Source organism: Cetorhinus maximus, chromosome 6 (genome assembly GCF_964194155.1).
Source record: "Cetorhinus maximus chromosome 6, sCetMax3.hap1.1, whole genome shotgun sequence".
In the NCBI taxonomy this organism is placed as follows: domain Eukaryota; kingdom Metazoa; phylum Chordata; class Chondrichthyes; order Lamniformes; family Cetorhinidae; genus Cetorhinus; species Cetorhinus maximus.
In genome coordinates, this window is record NC_135884.1 from 59,307,807 (window position 1) to 59,327,441 (window position 19,635).

At 42.2% G+C, this 19,635-nt stretch overlaps 1 protein-coding gene across 1 annotated transcript in view; it reads left to right on the forward strand.

Moving 5' to 3' along the window:
- LOC144682282 (protein bassoon-like) overlaps positions 1-13,544 on the forward strand; it is a 421,222-nt gene extending 407,678 nt beyond the window's left edge. The window contains exon 12 of the mRNA XM_078544759.1: positions 13,449-13,544. The gene's annotated coding sequence lies outside the window, so the exon portion shown is untranslated. The remainder of the gene's footprint in view (positions 1-13,448) is intronic.
- The last annotated feature ends 6,091 nt before the right edge of the window (positions 13,545-19,635 follow it).

A 19,635-nucleotide genomic window follows, 5' to 3' on the forward strand; every position in this document is an offset into this window, starting at 1 on the left:
GCAGCTCTTGTCTCATGCATTAATGAAGCAATATCCTTTGGGAACAAATGGCAGCAACCCTCCTGTTCTTGAAAGCTAACATGTTCAGCTCAAGCTAAGCTCCTTTAAGATTGTTAATGGTATACTTTAAAACAGAGCCAAATATTGCTGCTCTAAGCTTAGCCTCTTGTGCAGTTAATATTAGAAACTGAAAGCTAACTGCATTGAAGATGACGCAGTGAGGATGGAGGTCAATGATATGAGCTGCTTCAATATGATATGGCACTGTATGCATTTTATTATGGTTCTGGTATTTGCCTGTTAATGGGAACATTTTACCGGACCATTGATTCACACACATATAATTCACAATGTTTGCTTTAAAGCATGATTTGCGCAGAGCAAATTGTTCAACATTGGTGTGTTCTTATTAAAATGCAATTTCAGTGGTAAGTCAATTAAGTTATTTAATAATGTGTAAGAAAATTTGAAGGAGCACAGAACTCTGAGACTGCATCTCCCAAAAGATAACACAAATATTGTACTGTCCTGGGCTCTCCAAACTTATTCTCCAGATGGAATTGAGTAACCATACTTAAAGTTTCTCAGAAAATTGCCAGTGATGTCACTCTACTTTGGGGATAGCTCTGGACCCTGTTGGGGATATATACTGAGCTGGTAAAAGGGGATGCACAGCTTCCTGCCTTGTGACCATGGTGTATTATCACTTCCTGTTCTTCTTGGTTGACTATCCATGATACCCCTCTTCACCATCTGTCCTTCATTGCCCAACTCCATTGGAGTCACTTGAAAGAGTGCCTACCTGTGTGCAGCCTGTATAAAAACAAAAAACTACTGCGGATGCTGGAAATCCAAAACAAAAACAGAATTACCTGGAAAAACTCAGCAGGTCTGGCAGCATCAGCGGAGAAGAAAAGAGTTGACGTTTCGAGTCCTCATGACCCTTCAACAGAACTAAGTAAAAATAGGAGAGGGGTGAAATATAAGCTGGTTTAAGGTGGGGGGGTGGGGGGAAAGAAGTTGGGGGGTGGTTGTAGGGACAAGCAAGCAGTGATAGGAGCAGATAATCAAAAGATGTCACAGATAAAGAAACAAAGAGGTGTTGAAGGTGGTGATATTATCTAAGAGAATGTGCTAATTAAGAATGGATGGCAGGACACTCAAGGTACAGCTCTAGTAGGGGTGGGGTGGAAAGACTGACAGGACATTACAGGTATAGATTTAAAAATAATGGAAATAGGTGGGAAAAGAAAAATCTATATAAATTATTGGAAAAAACAAAAGGGAGGGGGAAGGAACGGAAAGGGGGTGGGGATGGACGAGAGAGTTCAAGATCTAAAGTTGTTGAATTCAATATTCAGTCTGGAAGGCTGTAAAGTGCCTAGTCGGAAGATGAGGTGCTGTTCCTCGAGTTTGCGTTGGGCTTCACTGGAACAATGCAGCAAACCAAGGACAGACATGTGGGCAAGAGAGCAGGGTGGAGTGTTAAAATGGCAAACGACAGGGAGGTTTGGGTCTTTGGGTCTTGGGAAAGACCCAAACCTCCCTGTCGCTTGCCATTTTAACACTCCACCCTGCTCTCTTGCCCACATGTCTTGTCTTGCTGCATTGTTCCAGTGAAGCCCAACCCAAACTGGAGGAACAGCACCTCATCTTCCGACTAGGCACTTTACAGCCTTCCAGACTGAATATTGAATTCAACAATTTTAGAACTTGAACTCCCTCGTTCATCCCCACCCCCTTTCCGTTTCTTCCCCCTCCCTTTTGTTTTTTCCAATAATTTATATAGATTTTTCTTTTCCCACCTATTTCCATTATTTTTAAATCTATACCTTTAATGCCCTGTCAGTCTTTCCACCCCACCCCCACTAGAGCTGTACCTTGAGTGTCCTGCCATCCATTCTTAATTAGCACATTCTCTTAGATAATATCACCACCTTCAACACCTCTTTGTTCCTTTATCTGTGACATCTTTTGATTATCTGCTCCTATCTCTGCTTGCTTGTCCCTACAACCACCCCACTCCCCCAACTTCTCTCCACTCCACCCCCCCACCATTTTAAACCAGCTTATATTTCACCCCTCTCCTATTTTTACTTAGTTCTGTTGAAGGGTCATGAGGACTCGAAACGTCAACTCTTTTCTTCTCCGCCGATGCTGCCAGACCTGCTGAGTTTTTCCAGGTAATTCTGTTTTTGTTTTGCAGCCTGTATAATTCTGGCATTGCCTGCTCTCCCACTTCCTTGTATCATCATCTTCAGAGCTGCCTCAGGGATCTTTTCATGGCTCCCTCCTTTTTTCAACTCTATGCTGACTTTCAGTAACATTGTTCATAGGCACAGGATCTGCTTTATTCTGCATGCTGACAACCATGCCTGGCTCACCACCACTTCTAGCTACCCCTTTCTTTTTGGATTAGCCATTTATTAATTTCTTTATCCTTATATCTTGTCAAAGGGTTCCATAATGTTGAAATTTACTTTAAGGCTTTACATGGCTTTCATCATATTTGGCCCCTATTGCAGCACTTCTCCTGACTGTTTCAAGTCTTTACACACATTTTTTCACTTTAGATTTGAGTTTGCACTTGATGCTGTGAATAATTATACAAATAAGCTTACATGGGAGAACTAATCTTTAAAGCAGGATTAAAATGAGTTCTACACCATGCAGAACTGATGGGTCTGTGGATAAATATCAGAACCTGTATTTTTGAGCTATCAGGATTGATCTAAGACAGCATAATGATCAAGATGCTATCATAGCATTTTTATTGCTGTGGTTTTGAATCTTAAGCGATGCTTGACATTGTATTCAGTTTTATGTGAGTGAGCAACTGACAACCAACTGGCTACAGGGCATCTTTCAACCAAGAGACTCAAAATGGCTTTTGCTGTGAAAAGAAATCTTGTCAATTCTGGTTCACTCAGTGGCAAAGCTGGCAGTCAATTTCCTAACAGCAGATGTGGAAAATATTTTCATTTCTTCATAAGAAATTATTTATTTTCTCCTACAACTACAGTGTTCATTTATATAGTAGATCGCAGTGTATAGGTCAACCCAGCATATAAGGTGGCCCCAAAATTCATATTTTTTCATGAACTTGGTGTATAAATTGATCCTCCCCCAACCCCTTTTCAGCCATGACATGCTATATTCACATTAGTAGTCAGCTTCAATTTTCCCCTACAAATGGATGTTTTACTTACTTATGAATGGGTGTAAGGGATCAAGCAGCTGATACGTGCTGTGTTGTGAAGACGTGTGGGAGTTGAGGGCACACGCACACAGAGCGGACCCCACGTGGCAAATGACAAAGATAGCAACCACTCATACCCACACTGGTGGTTCATTCTTATACTTCACATGTTAAGTCATCACCCATTTTTGGCAGGATGTTTCGAAGTTTAACTTATATGCTCACATCTGCGATATATAGCAACTTCAACATAGTGGAACAGCCCAAGGTACTTTAGTAGACAGTAATAGGACAAAAGTGAGACATTAGGGTGGGTGACAAAAAGCTTGGTGAATCTTACTGACTTTAAGGGACAGCTTAACTGAGGAGAGCAAGGGCCAAGGTTTAGGGAGAGAATTATGGAGGCTCAGACAGCTGAAGGCTTGGCCACCAGTGGGAGAGAGGGAGGAACAAGGCTATGGAGAGATTGGAACACAAGCATGAGAATTTAATATTTGAGGCATGTGGGCCAGAACCAACTTAGATCAGGAAAAACAGGGATGGTGAGTGAAAAGGACTTGGTCCGAGTTGGGATATGAGCAGCAGCATTTTGGGCGAACTGAAATTTATGGACAGATGGAAGGCTGGCCAGGAACACATTAGAATAGTTAAGACATGAGTTATTAAAAGCATGGATGTGGTTTTCAGCAGCAGATGAGCTGAGTCAGCGGTGGAGATGTATGATAGAAGTAGGTGACCTTTGTGATGGAGTCAGAAACCTAACCAAGGTTCAGATAGTCTAGTCCAGCCTGAGACAGTGGAGGGGAATGGGATGGGTGGCTAGGAAATAGAACTTATGGCTGGGGCTGTATTTTAACTTATCTGACCAGTTGGAAGGGGACAGAGGTGTGTCAATAAAGTACAAGGAATTTGGGCGAGGGTTTGATCTCATGCAAAATGGCTGGGGTGGGATGAGAGGTTGATTGGCGGAGGTTTGTACTTGAGGTAAGGGGGCAGTGGAGTTGAAACGGCGAGGTTTCAGTCTTGGGAAAGAAGGGCCAAATTGGGGGGTGTTGGGGTGGGTTAGAGGGGTTTTAATCTCAGAGGTTTGAATGAGGAGGGATCAATCTTGAGGGTTGGGTGTCACAGAATCACACAGTGCAGCAGAGGCATTTCGGTCCATAATCAATCAGCAGCAGGTTAATTGGGAGGGGAGTTGACCTTGACAGGATGGATGGGGGCTCGATCTAGCGAGGGAGGGTGTGGGCAGGGTTTCAGTTCTGGTGGGGTGATGGTAGAGGGTGGTGCAGCTGTCCCAGGAGGGAGTGAGTTGCGATCCCATGGTCCTGGCCTGGTGGGTTGCTCGGAGGCCTGGGAGGAATGGTCGGAGGCCTCCATTCTGGGATAGGAGGTTGGAGGTCTTGGTGGGAGGAGGTTTGGGGAATCAGGCTTGGACGGAGGCCTGATACCTCAGAGGGGGATGGCGGTAGACCTTGTGAAGAAGGTCAGGGGTTTGAAAGGATTGGGGGTGGGTGAGGTGTTGTCTAATCTCAGGGTTGCCCAGGTGTGTGCTGGATCTAGCAGGTAAGTCAAGGCTGAATTTAATGGCCCTCAGCTGGAGCTGCTGGATTCTGGGACTCTGGAAACCCGGCTGTCCATAATTAGATTCAAAAGCTTGAATAACACTGATGCTTGTGGCTGCAATATAGTATTTAAACTGCTGATCTACCTTCCTTGGAGTGGGTTGGTTGCCTGCCCCAGCTGCATCATCTCTGTTAAAACCAGAAGTAGGCACGTTACTGTTAGGATCCTGATTTTTAACACTCTCTTCTGTTATGGCACAACAGGTGGTAAATGCTGAGCTGCTCAAATCTCAAAGGGAAACTTGAAACAACTGACACAATTGTTTTGCAATTTGTATATTTCGAGATGCGTGCCTTGAATTCAGTAGCAATAAGACTACCGAGTCTTATAGGCTTCTTACAAAACTAAATTAAACCTTTATTATTAGAAGAAATGATTTTAAGCACATACATATATCTACAAACTATTGCTATGATAACTTCTAAATCCCCTAATTAATCTAACTCCCAGTTACATCTCCGTTAAGGCAACAGTAAAACACAGATTTAAACAGACTCAGGCAAAGCACACACCCTGGACAGTCGAATTCAAAATGAGTTTTTCTCAGCTTCGGTTCCTTGTAGACAGTAGCTTGAGGCTTAGATGCTGGAGGCTTTTCACACTTGTGTTAGATCTTAAATTGGTGAAGACTGCTTAATGCTTGTCACAGCGCTTACTTCTCCACTCTAACCCCCAGATACACAGTGCTGGCTGACACTTCTTTACATACACATCTGAGTATAATTAACTAATCAATACCCAACACCTGTTTACCTTCTTACCTTAAATTACTGGGTATTTAACATCCATCAACAGAACATATTAGATACTAACAGGGCAGTGGTAGGAATGAGGAAGGGGAATATTTCAAAAGGTAGAAAACAGCAGTATCAGTACTTGAGTAGATGCAGGGAAGTAAAATTGGCTTGGGAGTAAACCATACATCAATTTTTTCTATCAACGGACTTGGCATGAGGCAATAGTCAGTGTGGTTGATGGAATTCAGAGCAGAAGCAAAGCCAAACTGATCAAAGCTAGATTCAGTTTTGCCTGCTTTGAGCTCAGAAATAAATTTACTCATGTAAGATTTCATGTTGTATTTACAATTGGAGAGCAGAGCAACAGCATTGGAACCAAAATAAGCAGCATAAAGGTAAGGCTGGGCGTCATCAGCATACATGTGGCACCTGATCGGGTGCTGCAGGATGATGTCACCAAGGGCTAGTAAATAGATGATAAACAGAAGGAAATCAAGAATAAATATCTAGGGTTTATTTGCAATGTCTATAAAGTGGCAGAAAGAGAAACCTGTTGAAGGAAATGTAGTGTCTTCACTGAGAATGATATAAATAGAACCAGGGCAAAGTCATGCCACAAAGATGGAAGGCCAAAGAGACATTGAGGAAGATAGGGTAATCAATAATGTCAAAGGAAGTGGAGAGATCAAGAAGGCTGAGGAGGGGCCGTGAACTTGGATGATAATTGACGCACACAGTTTCCAAGCTATGGAAGGAATAGAAATCAGATTGCAGGATTTTAAATGGTGAAAGCAGCAACAGAAGACCAAAGGAAGTCTTCAAAAATGACAGTAATTAGAGAATATAATAGGGTTTAAAATGGTTGCTTTAACAAGGGAGGTATGTTGGAGCTAGGAATGGTGCTAGAGGATAGAGATTGATTGATTGGTATTGGTAAGCAAGGGCTGGGTAGAATGTTGGGAAATCAGCAGCTGCAAATAGCTACTTTATGGACAAGAAGAATTTGGTGAAGGCAGGATTGGGGAAATAAGAGAAATTACTATGCAATGTTGGAGGTGCAAAAGGTTTGGAGTCAAAGGTCGATGGGATTTAGAAGTACTGCCACAACTTAAATTTTGATTATGAAAAAAAATAGTTGCCAAATGAAGAAGAAAACCATTTCCAATAGGTTAGTTAGGCTAGTGCACTGGCCTGAATTATTGGGATTAGTCAAATAATCCAGCTGTCAGGTCTCAAAAATGAAACTGGGTAAAGCCTAAATGCTCATCTGAGCTGCATACCTTTTTAAAACATGCCTTCAACCTCCAAATGGATGATAGGACCTAATGGCTTTTCTAAAAATACAGCGGCGAAAATTTATGGTACTGAAGCAATTATAATAATTTCTCCTGAGTTCTCTGTAGCATTCATCAGTCTTCTTTGGTATAATTACAATATCAACTTCCCTATAGTTACTGTACATATTAGAAAAGGCAATACTGTACAACTGAAATTATATTTCATAATATTTCTATATATAATTAGAACATGTTAGTATTATCAAAAATTCTTAAGTGATGTAGGCCCACAGTGTTACAAAGTCACCTGAAGTTTGGTTTTAGCTTGCCTCCTCTTCCTCCCCCTCTCGTCCCAGTGTAATAATGTAATCCAAAAATGCAGGCGAATCCATGAATAGCAAGTTAAGGAATCAAGTCTTGGAACTCAGCAGCTTCTCTCACCTGTTTGCCTGGGCTGGGTGAATTTTATCTTCAGGTTTGACCACAAGTTGAAGGATTGTGTGATGGCAATATAGAAAGTGACAGAACCTAAGTTGGATATTAAAGCTGCATCTCCTGTGCACCAATCACAGAGTATCCATAAAACAATGGCACAGAAATGGCCAGGCAACTTATGTCTAGTTAAAGGCTGTTCCCGAGGAATTCAGCAGCATTCATAGAAGATAATATGTAAGGAAAAGAAGAGATGGTATTCAAGCACCACCATCTCTTCTGTACTGTGACTGCTTCCCATTTTCAATCCTCAAACTTGATGCTGTTGCTGCTCTTCTTTCCTGAGCCACTTGTCCTTTCTATAATGCCATTACTTCTCTTTCGCAATCCTCACAGCCTCTCTCTACTGTCCATTCACCCTCTTCAGTAACGTGACTTTTTCCCAGTCCTCATTCCTGTTCTCTTTCTATACTGCAGCTGCTTCTCTCTCCCATCCCATTCCCACTTGTGGACTGCTGATTCTCAATACAGCCACTCCCCTTTTCCATTTATATTCCTACTTTTCACAGCCATTCCACCCCCCCACCATCCCGCCATCCAAATATCTTCTCTACGTTGCCGCTACTTTTTTTTCCCCCCAATCTGCATTAACCCCCCCCACCCCCGCCCCTGTACTGTCACTTTGGATGCAATCTCTGCTAACAGAATAAAAGTTGATTTCCACCACACCCAAGACTGATGTTAGCTGAGGGTCTGTTCCTATCTTTGACAAATGGCCAAGGGATTAAAAATAAAAATGCCTTCGCTTCATCAATGGAGGAATATTTTTCTCTTGTGTGTTATTTGTAATGAAATCGGAATCCAATTCTTCATAAACAGCGTAATTTTTTTAATAAAATGCAGGGCAAGAAGAAAATTTGCCTGCACAATTATAGCAATTCACAGAATTACATAGAATATACAGCACAGGTACTGGTTCATGTCAGTGTTTATGTTCCACATGAACCTCCCCCCACCCCTCTTCACCTAATCCTATCAGCACAACTTTCAAACCTTATTCCCCTGTGTTTATCTAAGTTACCCTTAAATGCATTAGTGCTATTTCGTCAACTACTTGTAGTGGTAGAGTTTGATGTCCTAACCTTTCTCTGGATAAAGAAGCTTCTTCTGAATTACCTATTGCATTAATTAGTGACTGTTTTATATTTATAGTGCCTAATTTTATTCATCCTCACAAAGGGAATCATCTTTATCATCTTTTCCACATTATACCCTATCAAACATGGTTCATAATCTCAAATATCAGGTCACCATTCCCCGCACCCCCCCCCTCGCCTTAGCTTTCTATTTTCTAGACAAAAAGGAGCCTCAGCATATTTAATCTTTTCAGTGGGGTATAGCCTCACAGTTCCGGTATCATCTTTGTAAGTATTTTTACACCTTCTCCAGTGCCTCTGTCTCCTTTTCATAATATAAAGACCAGAACTGTGCAAAGCACTCCAAGTGTGACCCAACCAAGGTTCAATGTTCAATGTGCGATGTGAAATTACAACATGTGGAATTGCTGACTCAGGAGGCGATACCACTTCTCTTGGGAATGCGAGAACAGTATTTGCATATGGAATATTGGGGAAAATCTTGGTATGTTGTAGCACTGGGAAAGCAGTACAACAGGGAAAGGTGCAGAGTGTGACAACAAGGGGTTGACAGTGGCAGAAAATGGTAGAATTGCAGAGACGGATGTTGGATACTGGAGGGCACTAAAGGGGTTCACATCAGTGTGGGAACCACTGTTCTCCTTGGAAACATTACCCATCCTGTAGGGATAAACGGATCATTCTCAGATTGGCAGGCTGTGACTGGTGGGGTTACTGTGCTTGGGCTCCAGCTGTTCACAATCTATATCAATGATTTGGATGTGGGGACCAAATGTAATATTTCTAAGTTTGCTTGTGACACAAAAATTGGTGAGATTGATTGGAATCACATGTAGGCCAGGCCGGGTATCACATGTAAGGACAGCAGATTTCCTTCCCTAAAGGACATTAGTGAACCAGATGGGTTTTTACAACAATTGATAATGGTTTCATAGTTATCATCAGACTTTTAATTCCAGATTTTTATTGAATTCAAATTTTACCATCTGCCATGGTGGGATTCGAACCCAGGTCCCCAGAGCATTACCCAGAATACCAGTCCAGCAACAATACCACTATGCCACCGCCTCCCCCTTTAATGTGGAAAAATGTGAAGTTACCCACTTTGGTAGGAAAACAGAAATGCAGAATATTTCTTAAATGGGAAGAGATTAGGAAGTTTTGATGTTCAAAGGGACCTGAGTGTTCTTGCTCATAAGTCACTGAAAGCTAACATGCAGGCGAAACAAGCAATTAGAAAGGCAAATGGTATATTAGCCTTTATAGCAAGGGGATTTGAGTACAGGAGTGAGGAAGTCTTGCTGCAGTTGTGTAGAGTCTTGGTGAGACCATACCTGGAGTATTGTGTGCAGTTTTGGTCTCCTTACCTAAGGAAGGGTATACTTGCCATAGAGGCTGTGCAGCAGAGGTTCACCAGACTAATCCCTGGGATGATGGGGTTTCCCTCTAAAGAGAGATTGAGGAAACTGGGCCTGTTTTCCCTTGAGTTTAGAAGAATGAGAGGTGATTTCATTAAAGTGAATAAAATTCTTACAGGGCTCGACAGGGTAGGTGCATGATGGATGTTCCCACTGGTGTGGGTCTAGAACCAGGGCACGCGTTCCCAGAATAAGAGGTAGGCAATTTAGGACCGAGATGAGGAGGAATTTCTTGATAGAGAGTGATCGATCTTTGGAATTCTCCGCCCCTGAGGGCTGTGGAGGCTCAGTCATTGGGTACGTTCAAAGCAGGGGTCGATAGATTTCTAAATAGCAATGACATCAAGGGATACAGGGATAGTGCGGTAAGATGGCGTTGAGGCGATGTAGTTAAATGGCAGAGCAGGCTCAAGGGGCTGAATGGCTCCTGCTCCTATATTCCTATATTGTCCTCTCCATTTATATTGTTTCTTCCCTTGAGCGAAAACATTTTCTTGCTTGCATTTTTATTCATTTTTAAAAGCATTGGGTAGGGGGCCAAAGTTTATTAAATTGCAGCGATTAACATCCTCATAAATGCAAGCAGCAAACCATGTATTATTGTATCAGTTAAGTCTCCTGACCTCCCTAAGCGTCATAAGATGTTATAATGAGGAGTAGACTTAAAGCTAAAAACAGCATTCTTCTTGGCTTCAGGGGCCAGGTGTTTTATTCTGATAATGGAAGCTTTGGCTCTGGCACAGATTGAATATGAGTTGGATGAAATAAAAGTAATTCAAAGGGCTGTTTATAAAATCTGGAGAAATCCTATGTGTGCCACCCAGTTATATTCACCGTGTGAACTAAAACATGTTTAGTCAATACAATGGTAAGTAGTGGGCTAAAAAGGGACATTTCTTTTGCATGTTAACAAACTAAAGCAAGCATTCCAATATAGTCAATGTCAGCTCACAGGACCTCGCTGTTAAAAGGTTTGGAAGGTATAATGATGGAAGATTAGAAGTGACATGAAACATCACAAAATTATTAGGCACTATTAGTGGTTTTATGTGACAAGGACATTTATGGACATTATACTGGACCACCAACCCAGAAGGTGCAGGTTGTGAAATTTGATAATAAATTGAATAATTTATGCTCTAGTCCCAGAAAAGTATTATGAAATCTGTAAGGTTGTCATTAAAAACCCAACTAGTTTATTAATGTCCTTCAGGGAAGGTTACTGTCACACTTACCTGGTCTGGCGTATATGTGACTCTAGTCCTAAACTATGTGGTTGACTCATAATGCCCAAAGGGAAACTAATGATGGGCAATAAATACTGCATTGCCAGTGTTGCTCCCAATTTTGTTTCAAAACTGGCCACTGTGCAACTGTGATTTTTACTCTGATCTTGTTTCCCTTCTGGGCAAGTTCTTAACTCGTCGTCCTCCAATAACTTTCGTGGAGGTTACCAACCCAAATTTTAGCCTTCTATTTCTCAGTTGGACGTGATTAACAGTCAGGATTGTTTCACTGATTAGTGTGGAATGGCATTTTCAAAAATCAAGCCATATCACAAGATCAAACTACAGAGATTGAGGGTCGCAGTGGGTTAACACACTATCTTTTTACATGTGGGACCTGAATTCTAATCCAGCTCAGTCTGATAGGGGCTCTTCTTTCTTCTGGTTCTCTATGCAAAATATTTTGGAAGTTCACAGCTCAGCTTTTAGTTGTTAAGTTAGACACAGTATAAAACTGACGCTTAGCTGTTGGAGCAAGGTTGACATTTAACAAAGCTGTATGGTGTGTGAAATGGAAAATATCACATAGATATACTGTAGTAGAGGATCTTTTTCTGAGTTGGGCAAAGTAGAGGGAGCTTCATGTGCATCTAGCCCACTGGAGAGGAGACTTGGCAAGGCTTGCCGGAACAGTATTGAAGGAAATTTTATTTTTCTCTAGTGTGCTCCCCTTCTGTATGGCAAATGGAAAACTCATGGAATATTGCTCCACAAGCACTAGCAGCCCTCTGATACCTCAGTCAGCGCCTATTTTACAGCAAAATAAACAGTGAATGTCTGCAAGCTACTTAAGCAGGAGGAGTACTACACCTGAACCCAGTCATATGCTAAACCAGTGTCCATACGCTATACTTCCAATGAAGGTCAGTGAATAGCAATCATGAGAAAAGAACCCTGGTCTCTTCAGATAAAAACACTGTGGATGCTGGAAATCCGAAACAAAAACAAAAATTGCTGGAAAAACTCAGCAGGTCTGACAGCATCTGTGCAGAGGAACACAGAGTTGACATTTCGAGTCTTCATCAGAACTAAAGAGAAATAGAAATGTGGTGTAATGTAAGCTGTTTAAGGGGGTGGGACAGGTGGAGCTGGATAGAGGACCAGTGAAAGGTGGAGGCAAAGGAGAGAATGCCAAAGATGTCATAAACAAAAGGTCAAAGGGGTGTTGATGGTGGTCTCTTCAGCCTTGGCTCAGTGTTACCACGCTTGTTTCCATGTCAAAAAGGCACGTGTAAAACCCCACTAAAAACTTAAGCACAAATCTTAAGCTGACAATTCAGTACAGCACTGAGGGAGTACTGCATACTGGAGGTGCCATCTTATGGTTGAGGCATTAAACAGAGACCCCATCTAAGTATAAGATTCAACAATGCTCCATGAAGCATAGCAGGGAGTTCTCTGTGTCCTTACCAACATTTGTAAGAACATAAAAAAATAAGAAAAAGAAGTAGGAGAAGACCACATGACCCATCAAGCCTACTCCGCCATTCAGTATGACCATGGTTGATCTTGGGCTTCAATTCCACTTTCCCGCCCGTTCCCAATTTCTCTCGATTCCCTGAGAGACCAAAAATTCCTCTATCCCAGCCTTAAATATAGTCAACGACGGAGCATCCTCAACTCTCTAGGGTAGAGAATTCCTAAGGTTCTCAACCCTTTGAGTGAAGAAATGCCTCCTCATCTCAGTCATAAGTGACCAACCCCTTATCCTGAAACTGTGTCCCCTTTTTCTAGATTCCCCAGCAAGGGAAGCAACCTCTCAGTATCTACCGTGTCAAGCCCCTTCATTATCTTGAATGTTTCGATAGGATCACCTCGCATTCTTCTAACTTCCTCAACTAACACCTAAAACAGATGATGTATTGATGTTTATTGGATCTTGCTGTGTGTAAATGGGATGCTGCATTTACAACATTACAAAATTGATCACAGTTCAAAAGTACCTATATGGTTGTAAAGCTCTTTGGGATGCCTTGAGATCACGAAAGGTGATATGTTATTACAAGTTCTTTATTTCCTCACTCCATATGTAAGGCAGCAAGGCCAATTGTAAGATTTCACTGCATCCCTGGATTGATCCAAGATTGATCTGGCCTGACTGACTATGTTCACATTAGTATGTGAATTTAGCCAACTGAACCAGTAAGGGAAATTTAATTCTTCACCCAACCTTTACCAACCCTGACCTGAAAGTCCTTGCTAGAATTGGGAGGTTCCTTGCGTTAATATTCCCTCATCTTGACATGTTGAAAGAAGTCAAAATGATGGCGTATTATTGGTACAGCCAGTTCAGTAATGTGTCGTATCTTTCCCAAGCAGAAAAGAGGAAGAGGCAAAAATGGGACCTGAATGGCAACAGGATACTAAATATGCACATCGGATGGAGAGACTGTTTTTATTCAACTCTGGCAGGAGGTGAGTACAAACAGATAATAGTTCTAACATATTTGATTGATCTTGAACACAGTCAGTACTAATCTGGTTTATTTCAGGATAGAGGCATTTACATTTAAAAAAAGCAATGCATTATTTACTGCTACTGTTCCATGTGACTACTTAACTCTTCTCAGAGAGATGAATATAGGGTTCAGCAGCAACCTGGGAGGTGGGAAAACCCTATTCTTACCTAATGTTCCCCCCAATATCAGCTGACTAACAATTTATCTAACCGCCTCACACCAGCTGTGATCACTTTATCCCAGTTTCCATTGTCAGTCTGCTTAAAATTGAGACCATGTTAATTATAGTACAATCCATTTGCACCATAGTTTTAAAGAGAACTAAGGAATTGCAATGAATTACTAACATTATTTTTTTCTCAATTTTATTTTTGGAATATTTTTAAACAGTGGCTGGTGCTAGCTTGGAGGAGTTATTGTGCCTAATGTTGTGAGGGAGCTGGATTAACATAATTAAGAGACTGTTATGATGTGGCGGATGATGTGCGCCAGGCGGATCAAATCCACGAGGGAAACTTGATCACGTGGTCACAACTGTTTGGAAATTTGTATTTTGTTTCAAGATCCGTGCCCTGAATTCAGAAGTAATAAGACCACCACAACTTCAGATGTTTTAGAAATCTAAACTAAATATTTATTAACAAAAGAAAAGATTTCAAACACATACATAGGTCTACAAATTACTGCTATAATAACTCCTAAAACCCCTAATTAATCTGGCTCCCAATTACACCCCCGTTAAGGCAACAGTAAAAACAAATAGATTTAAACAGATCCAGGCAAAGCAACCTAATACCCTGGATTGTGGAATTCAAAGTGAATTTTCTCAGCTTCAGTTCCTGTAGACAACAACTTGATGCACAGAGGCTGGAGGCTTTTCACACTTGTGTTAGATCTTAGAATGCCTTCTCTCTTACATATAGCCCTCTCTCCTTTATATATGTTTTCCCTTTTTAATGCAAATTCCATTGTTCCGATATGTCTTTGGGACTTTACCTTTCTCATCATTTAAATGTTTTCATAGTACTAATTTTATCAGTAACCTTTGGGAAAAATAAACACACTGTTTTGCTTAGCTTCTTCTGGCTAGATGTAATATCCTATCATCTCTTTGAAATTTAAACTAACCTAATTTATCTAAAAATGCAAATTTTCCTTAAACCTCACACTCTAAAACTTCAGCCACGTTTACATATTTAGCATTTTAAACCTAGCTTTTTGATGACTCAAAGCCTCCAGACCAGCTGCCTCCAATTAAATTAAATCCCATCCCTCACCACACACACACAGAAACTATCCAAACACCACTATTAACCTACCATTACAATAAATCACAATAATATTATGAGAATTATTATATTTTCATGACAGACAAACATTAACTTGATGTGGGTGGCAAGAGTCACAGACCCCAACTCCATAAAATGTCAGATTATCACTAGGAGACAAGGGCTGATTTCCCCATGTTTTGTGTCAGAGAACACTTATCCCTGAGTGCAAAGCACAGGTATTAGGGGCAGAGAGCTGTTGTGCCAGGTCTCCACTCCCTACACGTTGTCTAGGGATCTTGATTGCCCCAAGGTGTGCACCTACAATAGGGATTAATGAGGTCATTTCCTGCAGGGAAGCAGAGTTACTTTGAGCTATATTTATGGAGCTTCCAGTGGCCAGTTTCAGAGGAGGAAGTTTGCTGAAGATGGTGTGTGAAGCAAGAAAGAAATCACTTTAACAAGGAGCCTCCCATGTGGTGAGGAATTAAACCCATACATAAGAAAGACTTGCATTTATGTGGAACCTTTCATGAACTCAGGATGTCCCAGAGCACCTTACAGTCAATGTAGTACTTTTGACCTGTATTCACTGTTTCCAGTACTGACCAGTATATGCTGAGTATGATAATCTTACCAGAGATAGTGATGGGAGCAATGCAATTAGCTCAGCTTTGGTCGATTGAGAAGAGGAAAATGAAGCCAGGTTTCATTTCTCGTTATCTTGACTCCCTTCTCTCTCCCCTTGTCCAGTCCCTTCCCACCTACATCCGTGACACCTTACGTCACATCAACAATTTCCAGTTCCCTGGCCCCAACCGCTTCCTCTTCACCATGGATGTCCAATCCCTCTACACCTCCATCCCCCACCAGGATGGTCTGAGGTCCCTTAGCTTCTTCCTTGAACAGAGGCCCGAACAATCCCCATCCACCACTACTCTCCTCCGTCTGGCTGAACTTGTTCTCACACTGAACAATTTCTCCTTTGACTCCTCTCACTTCCTCCAAATAAAAGGTGGCTATGGGTACCCGCATGGGCCCCAGCTATGCCTGTCTCTTTATGGGGTATGTGGAACATTCCTTGTTCCAGTCCTACTCCGGCCCCCTCCCACAACTCTTTCTCCGGTACATCGATGATTACTTCAGTGCTGCTTCATGCTCTCGTCGGGACCTGGAAAAATTTATTAATTTTGCTTCCAATCTCCACCCCTCCATCATTTTCACATGGTCCATCTCTGACACTTCTCTTCCCTTCCATGACCTCTCTGTCTCAATTTCTGATGATAGACTGTCCACCAATATCCATTACAAGCCTACCGACTCCCACAGCTACCTCGACTACAGCTCCTCACACCCCGCTTCCTGTAAGGACTCCATCCCATTCTCTCAGTTCCTTCGCCTCCGTCGCATCTGTTCTGATGACGCTACCTTCAAAAACAGCTCCTCTGACATGTCCTCCTTCTTCCTTAACCGAGGTTTTCCACCTACGGTCGTTGACAGGGCCCTCAACCGTGTCCGGCCCATATCCCGCGCATCTGCCCTCACGCCTTCTCTTCCCTCCCAGAAACATGATAGGGTCCCCCTTGTCCTCACTTATCACTCCACCAGCCTCCACGTTCAAAGGATCATCCTCCGCCATTTCCGCCAACTCCAGCATGATGCCACCACCAAACACATCTTCCCTTCACCCCCCCTGGCGGCATTCCGTAGGGATCGTTCCCTCCGGGACACCCTGGTCCACTCCTCCATCAGCCCCTACTCCTCAACCCCCACCTATGGCACCTCCTCATGCCCACGCAGAAGATGCAACACCTGCCCCTTCACTTCCTCTCTCCTCACCGTCCAAGGGCCCAAACACTCCTTTCAAGTGAAGCAGCATTTCACTTGCATTTCTCCTAACTTAGTCTACTGCATTCGTTGCTCCCAATGCCGTCTCCTCTACATTAGAGACACCAAACGCAAACTGGGCGACCGCTTTGCAGAACACCTGCGGTCTGTCCGCAAGAAAGACCCAAACCTCCCTGTCGCTTGCCATTTTAACACTCCACCCTGTTCTCTTGCCCACATGTCTGTCCTTGGCTTGCTGCATTGTTCCAGTGAAGCCCAACGCAAACTGGAGGAACAGCACCTCATCTTCCGACTAGGCGCTTTACAGCCTTCCGGACTGAATATTGAATTCAACAACTTTAGATCTTAAACTCCCCCTTCCCCACCCCGTTTCTTCCCCCTCCCTTTTTTTTCAATAATTTATATAGATTCTTCTTTTCCCACCTATTTCCATTATTTTTAAATCTACAACTAATACTTTTTTAGTCTTTCCACCCCACCCCTACTAGAGCTGTACCTTGAGTATCCTGCCATCCATTCTTAATTAGCACTTTTCTTAGATAATATCATCACCTTCAACACCTCTTTGATCCTTTTGTCTGTGACATCTTTTGATTATCTGCTCCTATCACTGCTTGCTTATCCCTACAATCACCCCACCCTCAACTTCTCTCTCCCCCCGCCCCCCACCTTAGACCAGCTTATATTTCACCTCTCTCCTAACTATACTTCAGTTCTGCCGAAGGGTCATGAGGACTCGAAACGTCAACTGTTTTCTTCTCCACCGATGCTGCCAGACCTGCTGACTTTTTCCAGGTAATTCTGTTTTTGTTTTGGATTTCCAGCATCCGCAGTAGCTTTTAGCTTTTTATTTTTACCACTCTGGTATTTCTGTAAAATGACTACATATTGGTAACATGTGAACACCAGATGAGGAGAGGATCAGGCTTTGGCTTAAATGCCTTCCACAGTCAAATGGCACTACTCCCAAGCTACACTCTCACATCAAGCCGTCTAAACATTTCACACACAGATCTAGACTATGATGCATGAGTCAGCAGCTTCCTTATAGGTAAGGAGAAAGGGTCAGTCACGAGGGGGCACAAGTTCAAGGTGAGGGGCAGGAAGTTTAGGGGGGATGTGAGGAAAAACTTTTTTACCCAGAGGGTGGTGACGGTCTGGAATGCGCTGCCTGGGAGGGTGGTGGAGGCGGGTTGCCTCACATCCTTTAAAAGTACCTGGATGAGCACTTGGCACGTCATAACATTCAAGGCTATGGGCCAAGTGCAGGTAAATGGGATTAGGTAGGTAGGTCAGGTGTTTCTCACATGTCGGTACAGACTCGATGGGCCAAAGGGCCTCTTCTGCACTGAGAGATTATGTGATTCTGTGAAAAGCAGAGGCAAGAAACAAAAATTACCTTTGGGACTGTTTTCTGAAGGGATCTTGAACATGACACTCACACCAAGAATAATTTCTATAGCAATCATCAGTGCTGATGATATTCACCATATGAAGAAATCCTAAATAACCCTCATGACTAAACACACTGAAAAGGATATAGCTTCCAACAGCATGATCTGGGGTGTGGAAGAGGAGGGTGGGAAAGATGGTATCCAGTCTTATAGCCGCTCTAGACTTTCAAATGTTAAAAACCCGAGAAGGTACCAATTTTTGATTATCCTTTGAAGGTGATTATGATTCAAATGGCAAACCTATTCCTTGCATTAAAAAAAAATGCTTCTGTGTTCAAATCTATGTAAAACACAAGGATTGAGGGATTTGTAATTTGGTCCATTAAGCATCGTTTGTTTTAGTTAGCTTCAATACTTAATTTATGGCCAATCAATTGGGTACCAACTCTAAGGGCTGGGTTTAACCTGATCCATCATCAGATAGCAGCACAGGGTTTTACTTTGACTGGATAGTTTAGAGTAGTTTACTATAGGGAGAAGGGAATATCTCAAAATAAATCTATGAATTGCCTTCTGCTGCTCCTAGTGAAGCCCGGGAGTATCACTTGCTGTTGGGTAAGGAATATGTGAAAAATATGAAATATTGAATGTTTTTTAAGAATTGCTTTTGTCTTGACAACCATGCATTCCTGTGAACTACTGGACAGCACACAAATGTATCCTTCTAGCCAAAACAGTTTCATCTACATTCAATGCTGAAAAGGTTATAACAATCCATTGCAATCTAAGTGGCGTGTTGCCACATGCATCCTGGTTGCCAATGTGGAGAAAACAGCTTGATAGAAAATGAGAATTTGCGTCTTTGCTTGTCATTGCCTTTACTACTGATTACAAGTACAGTCCAATTGTGCAAGTGTTACCGTACTTCATGATAGGTTGTCATAATATTGCTGACCACCTCCTACCTCTGCTTATGTGATAGATCAAATGCTGCACATTATTAATAGCTCCCTGAAAGATTTTATGTCTTCATTCTCATGAGCAGTTTGATAGAATATCTTCAGTACAATGGGGTGCCTGTCAAATTTCATTAGAATGCATTTAGAGTACTGAATAAATAATTACTGTACTCCTTTCATGCTCTTTTGTCAGCTGTAAATGTAATGCTTTTGCTAATGCCATGCTAATATTGAGTTAGAAAAAGGACTTTAAGCCCATCAACCCCATTCCTTCCACAGACCAACTATAAATTTGTCTTATTATGCAATCTCCAGTCAGTTGACACAACCAGTCATAGATACTACTTTGCCAGGGCAAGTGATCTGCAGAGCAAATCACCCTGCAACAAATTCTGTAAATTACCACATGTAGTGTGATTTGATTCCTCGCCACCAAAGGTGAGATTTTACTCTGTTGTGTTCCCAGCACATGTCATTTAACATAACAATTGTGCAAAATGAATGACCCAAAAAATCATGGGCTGTTGGGGGCAGTGGCGTGGCTGCTTGGGTGCGGAGAGTGCAATTTTTCGATGTGA